This window comes from Osmia lignaria, chromosome 12, assembly GCF_051020975.1.
Source record: "Osmia lignaria lignaria isolate PbOS001 chromosome 12, iyOsmLign1, whole genome shotgun sequence".
Taxonomy (NCBI): Eukaryota; Metazoa; Arthropoda; class Insecta; order Hymenoptera; family Megachilidae; genus Osmia; species Osmia lignaria.
Genome location: NC_135043.1, coordinates 8,722,230 through 8,738,802, shown reverse-complemented (window position 1 = coordinate 8,738,802; position 16,573 = coordinate 8,722,230). Strand labels below are relative to the sequence as shown.

At 41.9% G+C, this 16,573-nt stretch overlaps 2 long non-coding RNA genes across 8 annotated transcripts in view; one reads left to right on the top strand and one right to left on the bottom strand.

Moving 5' to 3' along the window:
* LOC117603021 (uncharacterized) overlaps positions 1-4,939 on the top strand; it is a 139,962-nt gene extending 135,023 nt beyond the window's left edge. For 2 of the 6 annotated variants that reach the window (XR_013063188.1, XR_013063187.1), the window contains exons 4-5: positions 227-3,545; positions 3,875-4,939. This is a non-coding gene — a long non-coding RNA (uncharacterized LOC117603021). The remainder of the gene's footprint in view (positions 1-226; positions 3,546-3,874) is intronic. The other 4 variants (XR_013063190.1, XR_004581110.2, XR_013063189.1 and 1 more) reach the window with 4 other exon arrangements.
* Positions 1-16,573, bottom strand: part of LOC117603023 (uncharacterized) — a 124,770-nt gene that overhangs the window by 22,076 nt on the left and 86,121 nt on the right. Inside the window, exon 5 of one of the 2 annotated variants that reach the window (XR_004581113.2) lies at positions 11,362-12,514. The exons of the other annotated variant lie outside the window; for it this stretch is intronic. This is a non-coding gene — a long non-coding RNA (uncharacterized LOC117603023). Of the gene's footprint in view, positions 1-11,361; positions 12,515-16,573 lie in introns of those variants that run through there. 2 annotated transcript variants of the gene reach the window in all.

Sequence of the window (16,573 nt, the reverse complement as noted above, 5' to 3'; positions counted from 1 at the left end):
CGGTCTATTTAAACAAAACAGTTGTTCATTTAGGATTCTAAAGCTCTAAAGGACTCTAAACAATTTTTATACATTATATACATATTAAAATCAAAGAAATATTTAGGAGACAGTAATTAATTCATAAAGGTACTAATAATTTTCATAAATTTTATGTAATCACAATCTAATCTCAACACAGATACAAAGAACCCTCCACTAACCAAATCTTCATTTTTTTTTTCAGGTACCATGCAGAAGCTTTAAACCAAGAAGAGAAATACGCTAGACTGGAAAAATTGTTGCATCCATCACAAACTGGAGACAAAAAAATCCTAATCACCATAAATTACAATCGATACTTTGCGGATAGGAAGCCGAAGACGGGGATGAAGAATACAAAGTCGAGAAGGAATCAGACGATATTTAGTTTGGCCTCGTAAATATTCTCTTGAAGCAGGCATATTAGCAAGCGGTACGTTCTTGGCAAGAAGCCGCTGCTAGTGACAGGGCATTCATATTAGCGAACAACCGCACGTTGTCCGCTCTTTCTCTTCAAGTAATGGAAACGGTACACGAACTCTGCCGTCCTCTCGAGCGAACCAAGTGGAAGGCTGCTGATTGGTAATCGTTAATTACGCCCGTAACTTCCTCCAGAGGAACTTCTATTTCGACAGTTTTTAAAATATCGGCACTTTTCGCCGGCGATAGGGCCTCGAGGAGGCGGGGGTTGAAAATGGTGGATCCAAGAGAGAAAGTGGAGTCGAGAGAGGATATCGTGGACAAGAACGTATTGATCGAGTTATAGTCTTTGGGGTCTCGAGCCTCTGTCGCGAGGGAGCCAATGAGAGATCTCGAGGGTGAATTTAGAGCAAGAATGGCGACTGATGGTTTCTATCGAAACGAACCCCTTTACGCACTGGGACAGAACCGTAAGAAGTAAAAAACATATTTTTAATTTGCTATTATTTGGATTTAAAATATTGGAAACTCGTCCACCATTGTGTCTCTAGTGTTGAATACTTAGCTGCTCTTTGCTCTTTCTTACATCTGATATTTTATATTTTTATGAGAAGGTCAATAGATCCAATAAGACCTGCTTTAATAAATTCATTGATTCAGAATTCGAAATTGACTATCTATTACAGTTAACAAATAATAATGTTTGATTATCAAAAAAATATATTATATACAGAGTATTATAAAAAAATATGAGAAGCAATAAATAATTTTTATTAGCTTTAACGTTGCTTATTTTAGATTTGAAATTTTTATTTTGACTTTTTTCTTGGGATTCTACGCCATCGTGTATCGTGGAAGCGTACACGAGAACAGGTGAATACCTTAATCGAGTTGAATTGTTGCGCCACCCTTTTCCTGAGAAAATGGATGCTAAATTAATGGACAACCCCATTTAGAATCAACGTAAAAGTTTTGATCGGTCGATTTCCTAGATTTCAACGTAACTCACGGTGACAACGAAGCAAGCAAAATTGAAATAACATGAACTCGGGTTCCCGTTTCGGAGAGCAAGTTTAATTGCAAAAGTAGGGATCAAAGTTTTTCAACGGTTAGTAATTAGATGTTTCGATAAAGTTTCAACGTTTCACACTGCGGATGATCAAAGTGCTCAGCTGAATTCTAAACGACTCCATTCTTCGTAACGAAAGACGATTATCTGGGATCTCCTTGTTCTCCTCTCTAACACGTTCCATTTAAAGACTGGAAAATTAACATTTCAGGAAAAGAATTGCTAATGATGATTATCTGAAGCTTCAAAAATTTTGATTACATTTGATCTTTCAATATTTTTCATGTGGTGTCATTGTAATTGACAAGAAATAATAATGTTTGATTAATACCACTAATTGATTCTTTTGAATTTCGAGTCAAAAATAAATTAGAAATTACTAGAAAAAAAATGTTAATTGTTTAGTAATGCTCTTGTGCTGTTAATATAATTAACATATAATACAACACTTGATTAATTACTACTCAAGAATTTTAACATTCCAATTGATTCTCCAAATCATCAACCTAGAAATAAAAAAAATCACCAGTAAAAATATTCCAAATTGAAAAGAAACCACCAGTGGAAAAGGAAATTGAATAATCGCAGAAAAAAGAAGTAATAAAAAGTAGAGCTACGTTCTCCATCGATCAGCCGTATCCTCTCGACACCTACCGCCCATCGAAACCATCAGAATTGCCAATAATAGCCGAGAATAAGGAGGAGAAAAGAGATAACTATCCGATAGAAAAAGGGCAAAAGGAAATAGGAAAGGGTGACGGTAATTTCCAAGCGATCGCCGTTGAACAGAAGAAGCGATACGTCCTCCATTACTCGGCTGGCTCCATAAATCACAGTCGGCCTCCATCGTCCCGATAGAATTCCCCATAATTCGTGAATTATTCGCGAAGAGGAGAGCGCGGTTACGAGGTACGCGTATACGGCCCCATAAGATCCGGCCTGAGGGAGGAAACGGCGAGGCGGAGGAGCAGGCTGCAGGACATTAAGGGTAACAAATGAGGCTGGCTGGTCCTCCCGCAGGACTCTCTTCCGACTGAGGTGGCGGGAATGAAAATAAGTGTACCTCGCTCCTAGCTACCAGCTTTTTTCTTCATTTCCTCTCCCCTTGACCCTCTCTTTCGCTCCGCTTCTTCTAGCCGACCTCACTTTTCCAACGTCGCATTATTCTCCGACCCACCCCCCGTCTAACCCTCTCTGGTTGACTCGGTTTTTAAAGCGTGCTACGCTTACGACGAGAAAGCGCGACGGAGATTTAGCGCACGAGGTAGCGAAGCGTGCACCCGAGGCGGCTCAAGTTCTCCGAGCGCGCGTTTCCTAAGCGCCGAACCGAGGTGGTTGCACGCCAGTCGACGGCCGTTGTTACACACGCTGCATACACCGGCTTCCGGCCTCTCAACCTCGAGGAAATATTTAGCAGTTAGCCGGGGATTAAGGAATGCGTTAATTACGAAATACTGCTGCTTCGCTCTATTAAGCGGAAATGTAATTTCGCGACCGGCCACGCGAAACCACGCCTACGCTTAATTGCTCAAGGCCGATCCTTTAATCTCGGTCTTGATTAATTGAGACCTGGAGTACCCGCGAGTATTTCGCGCCAACGGGCACCCGTGACGTACGCACGCCGGAGATTGTGAAGGAGTCGCGAGTTCTGATGGAGTTTTATTGTCCACGTTAATTGATTCCGCACAACACTCGGCCAACATTTATGAGTGCTTCTGTTTGTTTGCTTTTACGTTTAGATTTTAGGTACCGCTGGATGGAACGAGTAATTGGCTGCGAATCATTGCTGATTTTGTTTGCGCGATACAATGTGAGTTTCGTTTGGGAATTATACCAGGTGAAAAATTTCGGACAATCTAACTTATTCTTTTGTTCTTTTTAAGGCTTATGATTGGATCTATTTAGAGTCATGTTAAATAAACTAAGCGACAAATTTATTTTCATGTAACAAGATTTATATTTGAAGCTTCAAAGAAGTAATAATTGTGAAGTAATTATAAATATAAATAACGTGTATTAAAATTTTCATAGATATGTAAGTAAGATAGTAGATTTATATTAATTTATTAGGTGCATAAATTAATTCGGCGTCTTTTCTTTTAACCTTCGGATGGCGAATGCTATAGATTCTTTATTTCATATTATTTTATATTGTTCCTTTAAAAACTATTTTTCTAACATACATCAAAATAATTATTAATACTTATATATAATTAACACTTTTCAAGTCCACAAAAACGCAGGAAAATATTCAAATGTAATATAGTGATTAAGAAAACGTAACGCTAAAGGCACCGAATTAATTTGCACATGTTTTAATCTTAATTTATGTATATTCTTGAAATTGCAAATTAAAAATTGCAGTTCATAGGGGATTAAAAACGAATGTTATAACAAATGAATAATCAAAGAGGATGAAAGTGTCTGAAGGAAAATTGCTGGAAAAATGTTTCTCCGATTATTAGGGTGGATCAAGAAGTCGGCTAACTGCAAAGAGCATTGTAGCTGGTTTTTTCATTATTATGCGAAAACGGGGCACGCTGGTGGACGCGTGGCCGGCTTTTGTTGATTGGACGAAGCGTGCCAGCGTTTGGTCCGTTCGCGTGCATGCGCGAGCCGCATCCTGCCATGCCTGCCGCATGTACAAGTGTAAAAGAAACAAAACGAGCAAACCGGCCAACACGAGCCCCGTGTACCGAACGATGCGATTGATGCAATACAAGCAAACTATCGAGAGGAATGAATTTGTGTCGACGGTCCTGCGAAAGAATGCCACAGGTTGACGCCAGGAAAATCGGTCTCGCGGTCTCCATGCTCGATACAGAGACCTCCATTCCGGTATATCCGTGTAACTCGTGTAATTGGAACAATCATTGATATTTGTATTGAGTTAATATTTTTGTATTCAAGTTAAAATAATTGTAGTAATTGATTTAATTAATTTAATGAGTTAACAAGTCGTTTTGAGAACATTCCATTTTGATGTGTAATTAAAGCAATTATTGTAATTCGTATTAAGTTAATGATTCATTTTGAAATTATGCATTCGTCGTGTATAAGTGAAGAAATTTTATTAATTCGTGTTGTGTTGATAAGTCGTCGTGGATATATTTAATTTAATAATTTGGAAGATATTTAATTCTGCTATGTAATTGACAATTATTGTAATGCGTATTAAGTTAATAATTTCTCTTGAAGATATTCAATTGTAATGTGTAATTTAAACAATTATTGTAATTCGTATTAAGTTAACATTCGTCGCAAAGTTACTGTAATTAAAGCAATTGTAATAATTCGTGTTTTTACACACCATAAAAAGCAAACACCCCGACAATGTATGTATTAATAACAAAAAATTAATCACGTTAATAATCATTAATATAGAAATCCTCATTCTTTAACACAAAATATGTCACTTATTTCACAAAACTGTTCAAATTTCAATATTTCTAATGAAAAATTTTTCTTTATGCTTGGAAAACGAGAAATAAATGTATATTCATGAAATATATACAATATAGAAAATTGAAAGCTTTAATTCTTCCAAGAGAACAGATTTAATCACTGCTGCGTTTCATTTGCTACGAAAGAATGCTCTGCTTTTTCATACCAGTTTATAATCCAAAAATCCTGATTCCACTGAACGATCATACATATCATACATGTTTTGTAACTTTCTGAAATATCATAAAAAAAGAAAATGAAGGTAAAATCACTTAGTAAAAACGAATCAATTTTCTCCTCAGAAATGCAGGAGGCTTCATCATTTGTGGGTACATTGCGGGAACCCAATTTAAATTATTAAGTTTGTAAATGTTTTCATATATTATCGTGTATGATCGGATGTAATTGAATTTCGAGTATCGAATCGAGTTGTGGTCCCGAAATTAGGGTACCCAGACAAATTTCAAAGTGCCACTCGAATCTGAAAAAAATTCCCCGCCTGAGCCCAATCCGAATTTAGGGTACCCACATTCCATTCAGTGTTGATTTCAACTTTGTTAAAATTGAGTACCGAACGGTTGAAGGAAATCGAACAAGCCTATCAATTAATTCCGAAAATGAATTGATACAAGCATAAACACTCGTGCATCGTGGATCCGCTTATAATCCGAACGCGGTTGCGGTGCAACAAATAAAACGCGTCAAATTGATCGCCACGGAATTTAAATTGCTCTCATTACGCCACTATTATGCTCTCGAATTTTATTATCCCGAAATGAAATCGTCGTTTAACCCTTTCGTTATGTATGACCTATATACATACAGGATATTTAAGGATGGGTAAAGAATTTAAAAATTTCAAGAGGAGTAGTTGAGCGAATATTTTTTATTAAACCACCTTTGAATACAAGAGTGTACAAGAAATAAAGAATCACGCAGGAGAGATTTGTATAATCAATCGTATATAGTCGATAAATCGAGGGCGAGTAATCCGTGCCGCAAAAAATAAACTATGGCCGATTAGTCGACGCCAGTCGACGCGGGCTGGCGCGATACGAAATTCCTCACACACGCGTCGGATTCTCGGCCTGAATCCTCCACCCTACGTTTGTCCGTCTCCCCTCTGCTCGTTCGGATCGCTCCACCTCGTCCTCCGTCGCTCCCTTGCAAAACAAATTCGCGGCCATTTCTCTGTTCCGTGGGCCGCATATATATATTCCGCGTTCCTACTCCGCGGAAGCTAAGCGCGTGTTCCGCGCGGCGAAAAAGGCGCCGGGAGGCAGCGGTCGGTCGGTTTGCTTTCTGGACGCTACGTTGGTCGGCTGGGTGGTTGCACGGGAGGGTGGTTGGAAGGGCGGCTATGTGCCGAGGGGGTGGGTATAGGTGGTGGTCCAGTGGCATGGGTTCGTTGGATGTAGCACGCTCGGCTCCAGGGGTTCGCCGGCAATTTTTTTTCCTCGAGTTTAGCAAGGGAAATGACCTACGATATATTTCTAAGGGGTTTTTGCTGGTTGGTAAGCGGATGAGACGCCGTTATCCACCTACCGGAGGACCAGCCGTTCGCTCTAGGGGTTACCGGACAATTTGCATTTCTCAGCCATTAATCTAACCTTCGTACAATTCCTTCTTTTTTTTTTGTGGACAGCCTGACTGCCCCTTGCGTTCGGCTTGTCTGGTTTCCTTGTCCTCCTAGCAGGTACCACCGCTATTCGAGGCTACGGAAGTTCTGCTGGGATGCTTGCGGTTCGGGAGCAAGAGAAATTGAGATGTTCCGGTGAAGATGTCTTCTACTTTATCGCTCCTTTCATCTTGTTCATGAGCGAATAGCATCTACGAAATTTCTTATCATATTTAAAAATCCCATTAGCTGAACAATCTTAATCCCCTTTCCATACCCCCAATCTTTAATAATTAGTCGCTGAAACGAGTCGGTTCGTTAACCAACCAGTAAAATGAATAATGAACTTATTTCAACATAATTAAGTATGCGTAGTTTTCTTTCGATATCGAAAGCGAATGGCGTCGGGAGTGGGGGCTCCAGACGCCCGTGATCGCTGACTACGAGGCCGACACCGGGTGCGACCCCCGGGGTTGGCCACATGCTCGGTACCAGCCGAGGGCTTCGGAGTGATTATACGTCAGGTCTCGGATCTCTTCTTTAGCGCGAGTGTCGGTCGCCGTGGGGTTTTAGTCAGTAGGAATCTGACACTCCCCCGCCGCCTTCCCCCAGGGGACGGTGGGGGGTCTTATGCAAGATTTCCCCACGTTAAAAAAAAAAAAAAAAAATTATTACATCCCTGCATTCCTTACATTCCTTCATCTCTAACATCCATACATCCCTTACATCCCGGCATTTCTTACATCCACACATTCTTGACACCTCTCTATTCTTTACATCCACACATTCTTTACACCTCTCCATTCCTTACATCCACACATTCTTTACACATCTCCATTCCTTACATCCACACATTCTTTACACCTCTCCATTCCTTACATCCACACATTCTTTACACCTCTCCATTCCTTACATCCACACATTCTTTACACCTCTCCATTCCTGACATCCACACATTCTTTACACCTCTCCATTCCTTACATCCACACATTCCTTACATCCCTGCAGCCCTTATATCCCTGTATCCCTTAATTTTAAAAATTCCAAAATTATCCCAAATTGTATCTTTTAAGCCCAAAATTTCTGCAAAATTTAGTTCCTTTTTCTACCGCTAGATGGCGCTGATTCAACGTCGAAAATTTAGTTCACATTTTTGCCGCTAGAGGGCCAAAATTTCGGCAAGCTTTAGTTCCTTTTTCCAAAACCAGAGGGCGCTGATTCGACATCGAAAATTTAGTTCACATTTTTGCCGCTAGAGGGCCAAAATTTCTGCGAGCTTTAGTTCCTTTTTCCAAAACCAGAGGGCGCTGATTCGACATCGAAAATTTAGTTCACATTTTTGCCGCTAGAGGGCCAAAATTCCTGCAAGCTTTAGTTCCTTTTTCCAAAACCAGAGGGCGCTGATTCGACATCGAAAATTTAGTTCACATTTTTGCCGCTAGAGGGCCAAAATTCCTGCAAGCTTTAGTTCCTTTTTCCAAAACCAGAGGGCGCTGATTCGACATCGAAAATTTAGTTCGCATTTTTGCCGCTAGAGGGCCAAAAATTGTGCGAGCTTTAGTTCCTTTTTCCAAAACCAGAGGGCGCTGATTCGACATCGAAAATTTAGTTCACATTTTTGCCGCTAGAGGGCCAAAATTCCTGCAAGCTTTAGTTCCTTTTTCCAAAACCAGAGGGCGCTGATTCGACATCGAAAATTTAGTTCACATTTTTGCCGCTAGAGGGCCAAAATTCCTGCAAGCTTTAGTTCCTTTTTCCAAAACCAGAGGGCGCTGATTCGACATCGAAAATTTAGTTCGCATTTTTGCCGCTAGAGGGCCAAAAATTGTGCAAGCTTTAGTTCCTTTTTTCGAAATCAGATGGCGCTGATTCGACGTCGAAAATTTAGTTCAAATTTTTGCCGCTAGAGGGCTCAAAAGTTATGTCTGGGATGTCTGGGTTTCAGAAATGTAACGGATACAGTGCTGTAAGGGATGCAAAGATGTTAGGGATGCAAAGATAGCGGGATGTAAGGAATGGAGAGATGTAAGGGATGCAAAGATAGCGGGATGTAATGAATGGAGAGATGTAAAGAATGTGTGGATATAAGGAATGCAAGGATGTGAGGAATGCAGAGATGTAAGGGATGCAGAGATGTAAGGGATGCAAAGATAGCGAGATGTAATGAATGGAGAAATGTAAAGAATGTGTGGATGTAAGGAATGCAGGGATGTGAGGGATACAGAGATGTAAAGAATACAGAAATATAAGGGTTGCCGGGATGTAAGGAATGCAGGGATGTGAGAGATACAGAGATGTAAAGGATACAGAAATATAAGGGTTGCCGGGATGTAAAGAATGCAGAGATGTAAGAGATGCGGGTATGTAAGCGATGCAGGCATGTAAGGAGTGCAGAGATGTAAGGGTTAGAGAGACAAAAGGAAAGGAGGAAATCGAGTTAGAGGGTGGTACTTACCTGGCGATTATGATGGCGACGGTGGACGTTATGGTGGATGAGAGACGAACGTGTCTTTAGCCATTCAGATACCATTTTTCAGCTGTTTTATTTGGCAAGCACATAGCCTTAATCTAGTTGTATAACTCGCAAGAATGATCTTCGATTAAAAATCTACGAAAAACCACAATGGTCCGTTTAAGTAGAGGCACTGAAGGAGAGAGAGAATCGATACAACCGAACGGATAATTATGCGGAAAGAAATTATATTAAACGAAAAGCATCCATCACCTACGGTTATTATAATATCGATTTTGCATTAATGATTCATTAAATCATTTTGACCGGGCCGAAGGGAGTGCATAAAGGCAAAGCCAGCCTCCATTAAGTAAGCAATTTTCATTGACTCGCTCGAAACCGACGAAACGTCAACCCTCGGTGAACACCATGTCGATCTCTGAACGATTTAAGTATACTTCCGGTTTACTAGGTAGAAGACATTGATCGAGTTTGAGAGTAATGAAAAATTAATCCTTTCGCTGCTGTGACCGACTGTAGCCGTCCAATGACTAAAGTTGAAAATTTTTATATGACGACTAAAAATTGAAGTTGTTAAGGTGAAATAATTCTCGTTTCAAATAAAATTTTGTGGTTAAAATGATTTTATTTATATTTAAATACATATTACATATTTTATTTATATTTAAATACAATTTCACACTCATGGTCTCGAAACACAGTTCTCTAAATTTAAGGAATCCTAAGTCAAGCGAAATAAGTCTCGGTTAACGGGTACCCGAAATTTTCGGATTCTCGCCCACCTTCAATAAATATACCTTGATTACTTTTGAATTAGCTCACGTAGAAGGTTCCATCGTCAAGGGAATTTTAGGCACGCGTGCACGCAACAGACACACACATATTTCCTCTCCGCTGTATGGAAAAGACGGGAAATGAGATGAGTTTCACGTTGAAGCACGCTAGAGATGACCGGTAATTTGTTAAAGGATTGACGTCTCGGAAATTGGATATTAAACGAAGCCTTCTCCTGCTGCTGCTGCTGCCATCGCTGCAACTTCATCCCCCAACGAGCAATTGCCAGCACTGATACGGTACTTTGGCGTTTTTAAACGTGCCGGAAGAATAAAAGGAGAACTGCTCGAAGGTTGGCGCATTGTATTTTGGACCTCTGTTGCTCGGTTAATTGTTTCCATTACGTAATTAGCGTTATTTATTGGTGACCAGCTTATACGGTGTGCCAGCATTAATCGCATCACAGCTGCAATTCTACACAATTATTTAATGGAGTCCGGTTTCCAATCGATTATATTAATAACCAACAGTTTTATAATTACTTTATGTAACGCATGTTGTACGTGACGCGGTTCGAATACACCGGGTACATTTTTGTAATTGATTATCGTAAGTCAAACCGATATCGGTTTAATTCCGGACTGTTGAATCCTCCTACCTTTTTACACGTATGTTTCTATATTTTATCACTTTAAACTGATTATTGTGCAATGGATGTTGATGATATCGAGCAACAAGTTTCTCCAATTCGATTTCATTTAAAACAAATTGGAGTTAAGTACTTAATTATAATTAAGCCTAAATATCATTTATCCCTAATATTTCTTTTTTTATGATACTTATACTCAAGGATGTAACTGAAAATCAAACATTTTTAACAAATTTTCTTTTTATAAATATTTACACTACCTATAACATGTTTTTATATAAATTGTTAATTATAATTCGTAAATATTATTGTAATATTACTTACACAAATTATTATAATAAAAATTTGGTTTGGTAAAGAAATGTGGTTATAACTTTATTCTTCATCAAAATAGTATTACAAGCTACAAAGTGACAGTAATTACTAAATTCTTCACAGTATTTGTATAAAATTACATTTGAATAACGAATTATTACGCTGCTGTAGCAAGTGCACGGTTGAAACAAACAATTCACCCGATATTTGTCTTCCATCGTATTAAATTAACAGTTTGAAATAAGCAAAAATACAGATGCCATCTAATAAAAGAATTAAACAGGACCTGATTAATTTGCCATCATTAATAATTAAACGAAGAGCTGGATACAGATATTTCAAATACAAACTATTATAACAATTTTGTATAAATACAATACTAATTAAAAAATGTATTCTACTTAATCTAAATTTTATTTGCCAAAATTTACACTGCTAAAAGTTAACAATTGTCAATTAAAATAATAATTTTTATATAAAATACTACAAATACTTTTAAATGTAAATTAATTATGTCAAATATTATCATAAATCAACCAATCTATTAGAATGAAAGATATGCATAAAAATCTATAAACATATTTTCATTCTTTATTTCGAACACCTACTATTTAATTAAAACTGGTGATGTACAAATGTCATTTTAAATCTAGAGAAAAAAATGGTAGCAAGTTTGTAATCGATGTTTACACGCAAAGTGTACGATTTATTACTAAAACGCAACTAACCCGGGGTAGCCGTAGCCGGCAGTGATTAGCGACGCTATTGGTTAATCTGTCGGCGATTATGTCGAATTCATCGGCGCAACGTGCAGAATTCGCTCGACTTCCGATTTAATTATTGCTATTTACCATTTCGAATTCAGGATGAGCCATTACTGGCGACCGAACCGGTAATATTTAACAGTCCACAGGAACGTGAAGATTACGGATATTCATCTGTGATTCGCTCGGCATGCTTATGGGAATATCGTGATTCGAAACCAGCCAGGCTGGCAACATAAAAATTTATACTTATTTAAAAATCAACTCCTATATTCCCTCGAAAAATCTATATTTGCATAAACATCCGCGGTGAACTTATTCCTTTTCCAACATACCTATGATCAATGCGATACCCGATAAAACGAAACGAAGCCAAACTAAAATCCGCAGATCCGTTTTCAAATTAATCTCAAGATTCGAACCGCGCTGCCTTCCAGTACGGTTGACTCGCCGGAAATTAAACTGGGCCCTGGTACAACGGGCTACGCGTGCAATAATTCCACGAAAGATACGTAAAACGATTAAAAACAGGTAGTGACCTAGGCAAAATTCAACGCACGGACGGAAAAAAGCGTTCAACACGCTCGTCCTTTTCCTTGTACGAGGAGCTCGTTCACCAAAATGGCGTGGGTCCACGGTGGACGTCGCGTCCGGCCAGGCTAGCCGCCCGACCCTTCGTTTCTCTCCTCTTCCTTCAACATCGTCACCGCGGTGGACGGAGGCTAATTTATTCATTCGTACCTTTTTAGTCCGCTGGCCAACACGTAGCGTACTTTCGGGCCACCCTTTGTAAAAAGGCTGGCTGGGCGGGATGCTTACGGCGCATAGCAACGTGCTCCGTATTTACGTTGCTCGATTTCCCGCCTCGTCCCGTAACTTTTTCATTTCGTTTGCCTCGCGCCATCCCACCGCGGTCCATCCCTCGTCCGGCCATCGGACACCGGCTGTCTCGTTCCGCTGGCGCCGCCTGCAAAAGCACCCTTTCGTCGCGCTTTTTGTAAGGAGGCTAATTTTCATCGCTCCAAGTACGAAACGCGACCACTTATTAACCCCGACACCCCAAGTCCTACCTCGTCGACGGACCAACCTGCTCGATGCTCCCCGCCACGTGATCGGATTCCATCCTATCGCTTCGGTCGCCTGATGGATCGTGTCAGCGCGTTCGATCCGCGCTTGTCAATACGCGCACGCGTTCTCCGCTTGCCGAGCACGTGCGTGCCTCGCGATGTCGTACAACTTTGCCGCCAAAATCTTTCCAGTTGTGGAATTTCAGATATCGGAACAGCTTATAATAAGAACAGCTTATCAAAGACCTTAGAGAACTTTAAAATCACTGCAAGCTACCAGGTTGTAAATTGGTTCCTCTTATGGTACCAGGTATAGTGACCACATAGATTTAAAGAATGATTAGCATTGTATCTATCCTGTATTTATTATTCTACGTTAAACTAAAATAAATTTTAGTATTTTTAAAAATTTTGAAAGTACGTTTGAAATTATTTAGAGGACTCAGTTTAACCAAACACACCTGGAGAACCACCAGTAATAGTTTGTGCATCGCGTCTTTTCGATTGGACGAAAGAAAAATATTTCCCTCTATCCTCGACATTCACCCCTGTCCTCAGTAACCAGCAAGACGAAGCCGCTTTATCTCTCCGATCCTCCCTCCACCATCGTTCTCCGTCTCTTTCACCCCCTCCCAACGGTGGCTCCCTTTCGCAGAAGTAATAGAGTCGTCAATTGCAGAGTGGCAAAAAGAAAAACCGTGCAAAGGCAGAGACGACACGATGCCATTCCCTCCCCTCGTCCCGTCGTTCGTCCCTCTGTTTCGCCGAAAAAAAACTCCCACCAGCGGAAATCGAGCCCGCGTCTCGACGCGGAGGACTCCTCTCGTCGCTTATCGTGCCGTTCGAGGGTTCTTCCCTCTTTATTGCGCCCTTTCGTGCCCTCTATCTTGCTTTAACGGAGACGAATCCCATCCTCTCTGTTTCCGTTTCGTCGTCCAGGAGGCAGCGAACCTGAACGGCGAACGCGCGTCACAGACGAAGAGACGGAACAAGGAAAACAGGGAAGGAAGAGGGAAAGATCGGGGCGGGCGAACGTTGAACGGAGAAAGAGAGGAAAGTTTCGAGGAGCGACCGCGTAGAGGGAGCCAGGATCTGAAAAAAATTGGCGGGGAATGATGGCGCCGCCGCCGTCGACGAGAGACGCACGACGGCAAGGGGTGGAAGTGTCGGTGGACAGGGTAGGGTGGCAGGGACGCGCGCGAGAGGGTGCCGTTGGGTGGTATCCATCCTGGCTGTTCTTCTTTCATCCAATACGTACGCACACGAGCCCCACGTACGATAGACGGAGGTTCTCGAAAAAGCCAGCTGGAGGGTACGCACACGTGCCGAGAATGCCGGGACCGCGCGCGCGAGGGCGGTGCTTTTGCGCGAAGTTTTCAACGAATAAGGCGCAGTAACGTCGACGCGTTGCCACGCCTACACCACCTTTCCAAGCACGCAACGGCCGGAATTTTCCCTCTTTCTCGCGTAATCAATGAGAGACGTAGCCTGGCCTAGCGTCGGCCCGACCGGCACCCCGTCCACGACAACGCCTGCCGCACACCCCCGTCGCCTGCTGACACCGACGCTGCCGCCGACACGGCCGACGCGGCCGACGCGGCCGACGCGGCCGACGAGCCGGCCGTACGACTCGGTATTATGCTAGGTTACGTATCACGAATACAGCGCCACGAAAAACCGAGCCGAGTCGAGCCGAGTTCGTTCCCGCTTCGACCGAATTCGCAGGAAACCACCACTGTTCCCTCGCTAAGGGGAGACAACCCTAATTCCTCCTCCCTCTCTTATGCTCCCGTGTTCTCTTAAGCCTCCCTATATTCTCCTCCCTCTCATTCGCTTTTCCTGTGATTGTCTTTTGATCTTCCCTGTTTTTCATTTCCTATCGTTTATACACCTATCTCCTCCTTTTTCCCGCCTTTTTCAACCCTTCTATTTACATCTTTCTCTACACCCTGTTACGCTTATCATTTCGCCTATCTTACATCTTTAGATTCATCTTCACCGCCTCTTTAATGTGTACAACCTGCCTGCCGGCCCTATGCTACCCTCTTCGTTACCGTATTTCACTGTCGCAGGCCCTCACCCTACTTTTCCAACGATTACAACGCACTTTACCCTCTTCTCGCCTTCTTCCCTTTCCACTCTCTTTTTCCCTACGCGTGCCTGTCCTTCCTCTTCCTCTCTCGCTTACCTCGTTTCTCCACCCTCGTCCAGCCACCCTTTACGCTTCGACGTGACGGAAGGAAAAATGGCGTTCTTCCCCGGAGGGAGGCAGAACTCGTGGGATATTTCGGTGTGTCACGGTGGAATTTTTTTCCCGCGCAACCGGCCACTCACCGCGCACCCTCCGCCAAGAGGGCGAGCCGTGGAAAGGGAAGGTATCGAGGGATGAACGATGCGAACCGCTATGTTTCGTCCATTGATACATCGAGAACTCGCCACTTGTAGGTCACGGAGTACGCGGCGCGTATCGATACCAGTTTTCAAGCGGGCCGTACCGCGCGATTTTCAACCCCTCGTCGGCTTCTTCCTCGCGCCCGCTAAATTATTCTCCTCCGGCGAATACCATTTTTTTCTGCCCATTAAATGCTCGCATTTAGACCAGCCCCGTAACGAATAGGGAATTGCAATTTTTAATTTGCAGAACAGAAAGCTGCAGGGGAACGCTTACCGCCACGACACGGGACTATTTTGCATAACAGAACCGTTACGACTGTTCCCGTTGCGCCGTTGCTTTTTTACCTGCTCGCCCGGCTACGTCCTTCCCCCACGTTACATGGAAATGAAAAACATTCCCATGCGAAAGTCAAAGCTGAAGAACGTCCACGTTGGAACACATTCGAGCGTCCCCGCAGAATGTCCGGCCGGTTTTGCAGTTTGCTCAAACATGTATGCGGAAAGTGGCGAGCGGCCGGCGAAAAATAGAGAAAAGGAGCGGGGTTCGCGCGGGGACTTTCGAAATAGGACGAGCGAATTCCACTTTGACGGGAAAAAGGTTGACCAGCTTGACGACTTCACGGGATTCTTAACGAGTCGCGACTCTTTTTCGAAAGTGTTTACCATCTACTGGATTCGAGTCAATTTAACCCTCGAACGATGGACTATGACTTAAATTAAATTTCATTTATTTTATACAAATAGAAATTCAATAATTTTGTTCTCGAATTTTTAATTTCGTCCGAAGTAGAGAACGTCGAACAAAGGAGCACGATATATGGACGACGGCTTTATTAAACTTTCGACATTAGGAAGGGACGATAATATTTCCCTAGAAAATTATTTATTGGCAATATGGCTCTACCTAAACAAACGATGGAAAACATTTGCAGACTCAAGCGTATGGGAAACTAAAAATTATATCCTGAACTAAGGGTGTTCGAAAATTACAAATTATAAAGTTTATACGAACTTTGAAAATTGGCTGGTATTCTGTTCTTTTGTTGCGAAAATTCCTGCACCACCGCTTCGTATCGACGCTGAAGGAGAAATGGTGCGCGATGGAGAGAGAGGCACGAAATTTCCCGTCCACGGGAACAGAAGATGGAACGTGTAAGTTCCGCTTTGTCAACGGATAGGGATAGCGTCGAGTTCTCGGATGTTGTAAACCGCAAAATGGACCGTACATCGGATAATTGTAGACCAAATGACGTTTATATCAAGTTGAATAACGATTATGATTGCTAACGTTACAGCAACGTGACTTTGCGTTTTAATCACTCCCCCGGTCGAGAACACGCGGATACGTTCCATTTAAATTTTCATTTTCACCTACCACGCCCGGTCAAATCGAATTGCAAAAGAACTTCAAATTCGAAATCAACTTCCCATCGCGGTCAGCGGATTGACGAACTATGTCATTTGATTTTTCACCTTTCAAACGATGTTTTAAGAGGATACACCCTCTTTTTTTTCAGTCTCAAACGTGTAGAATATTAAATCTCAACGATGAATGTCGTGGTAAT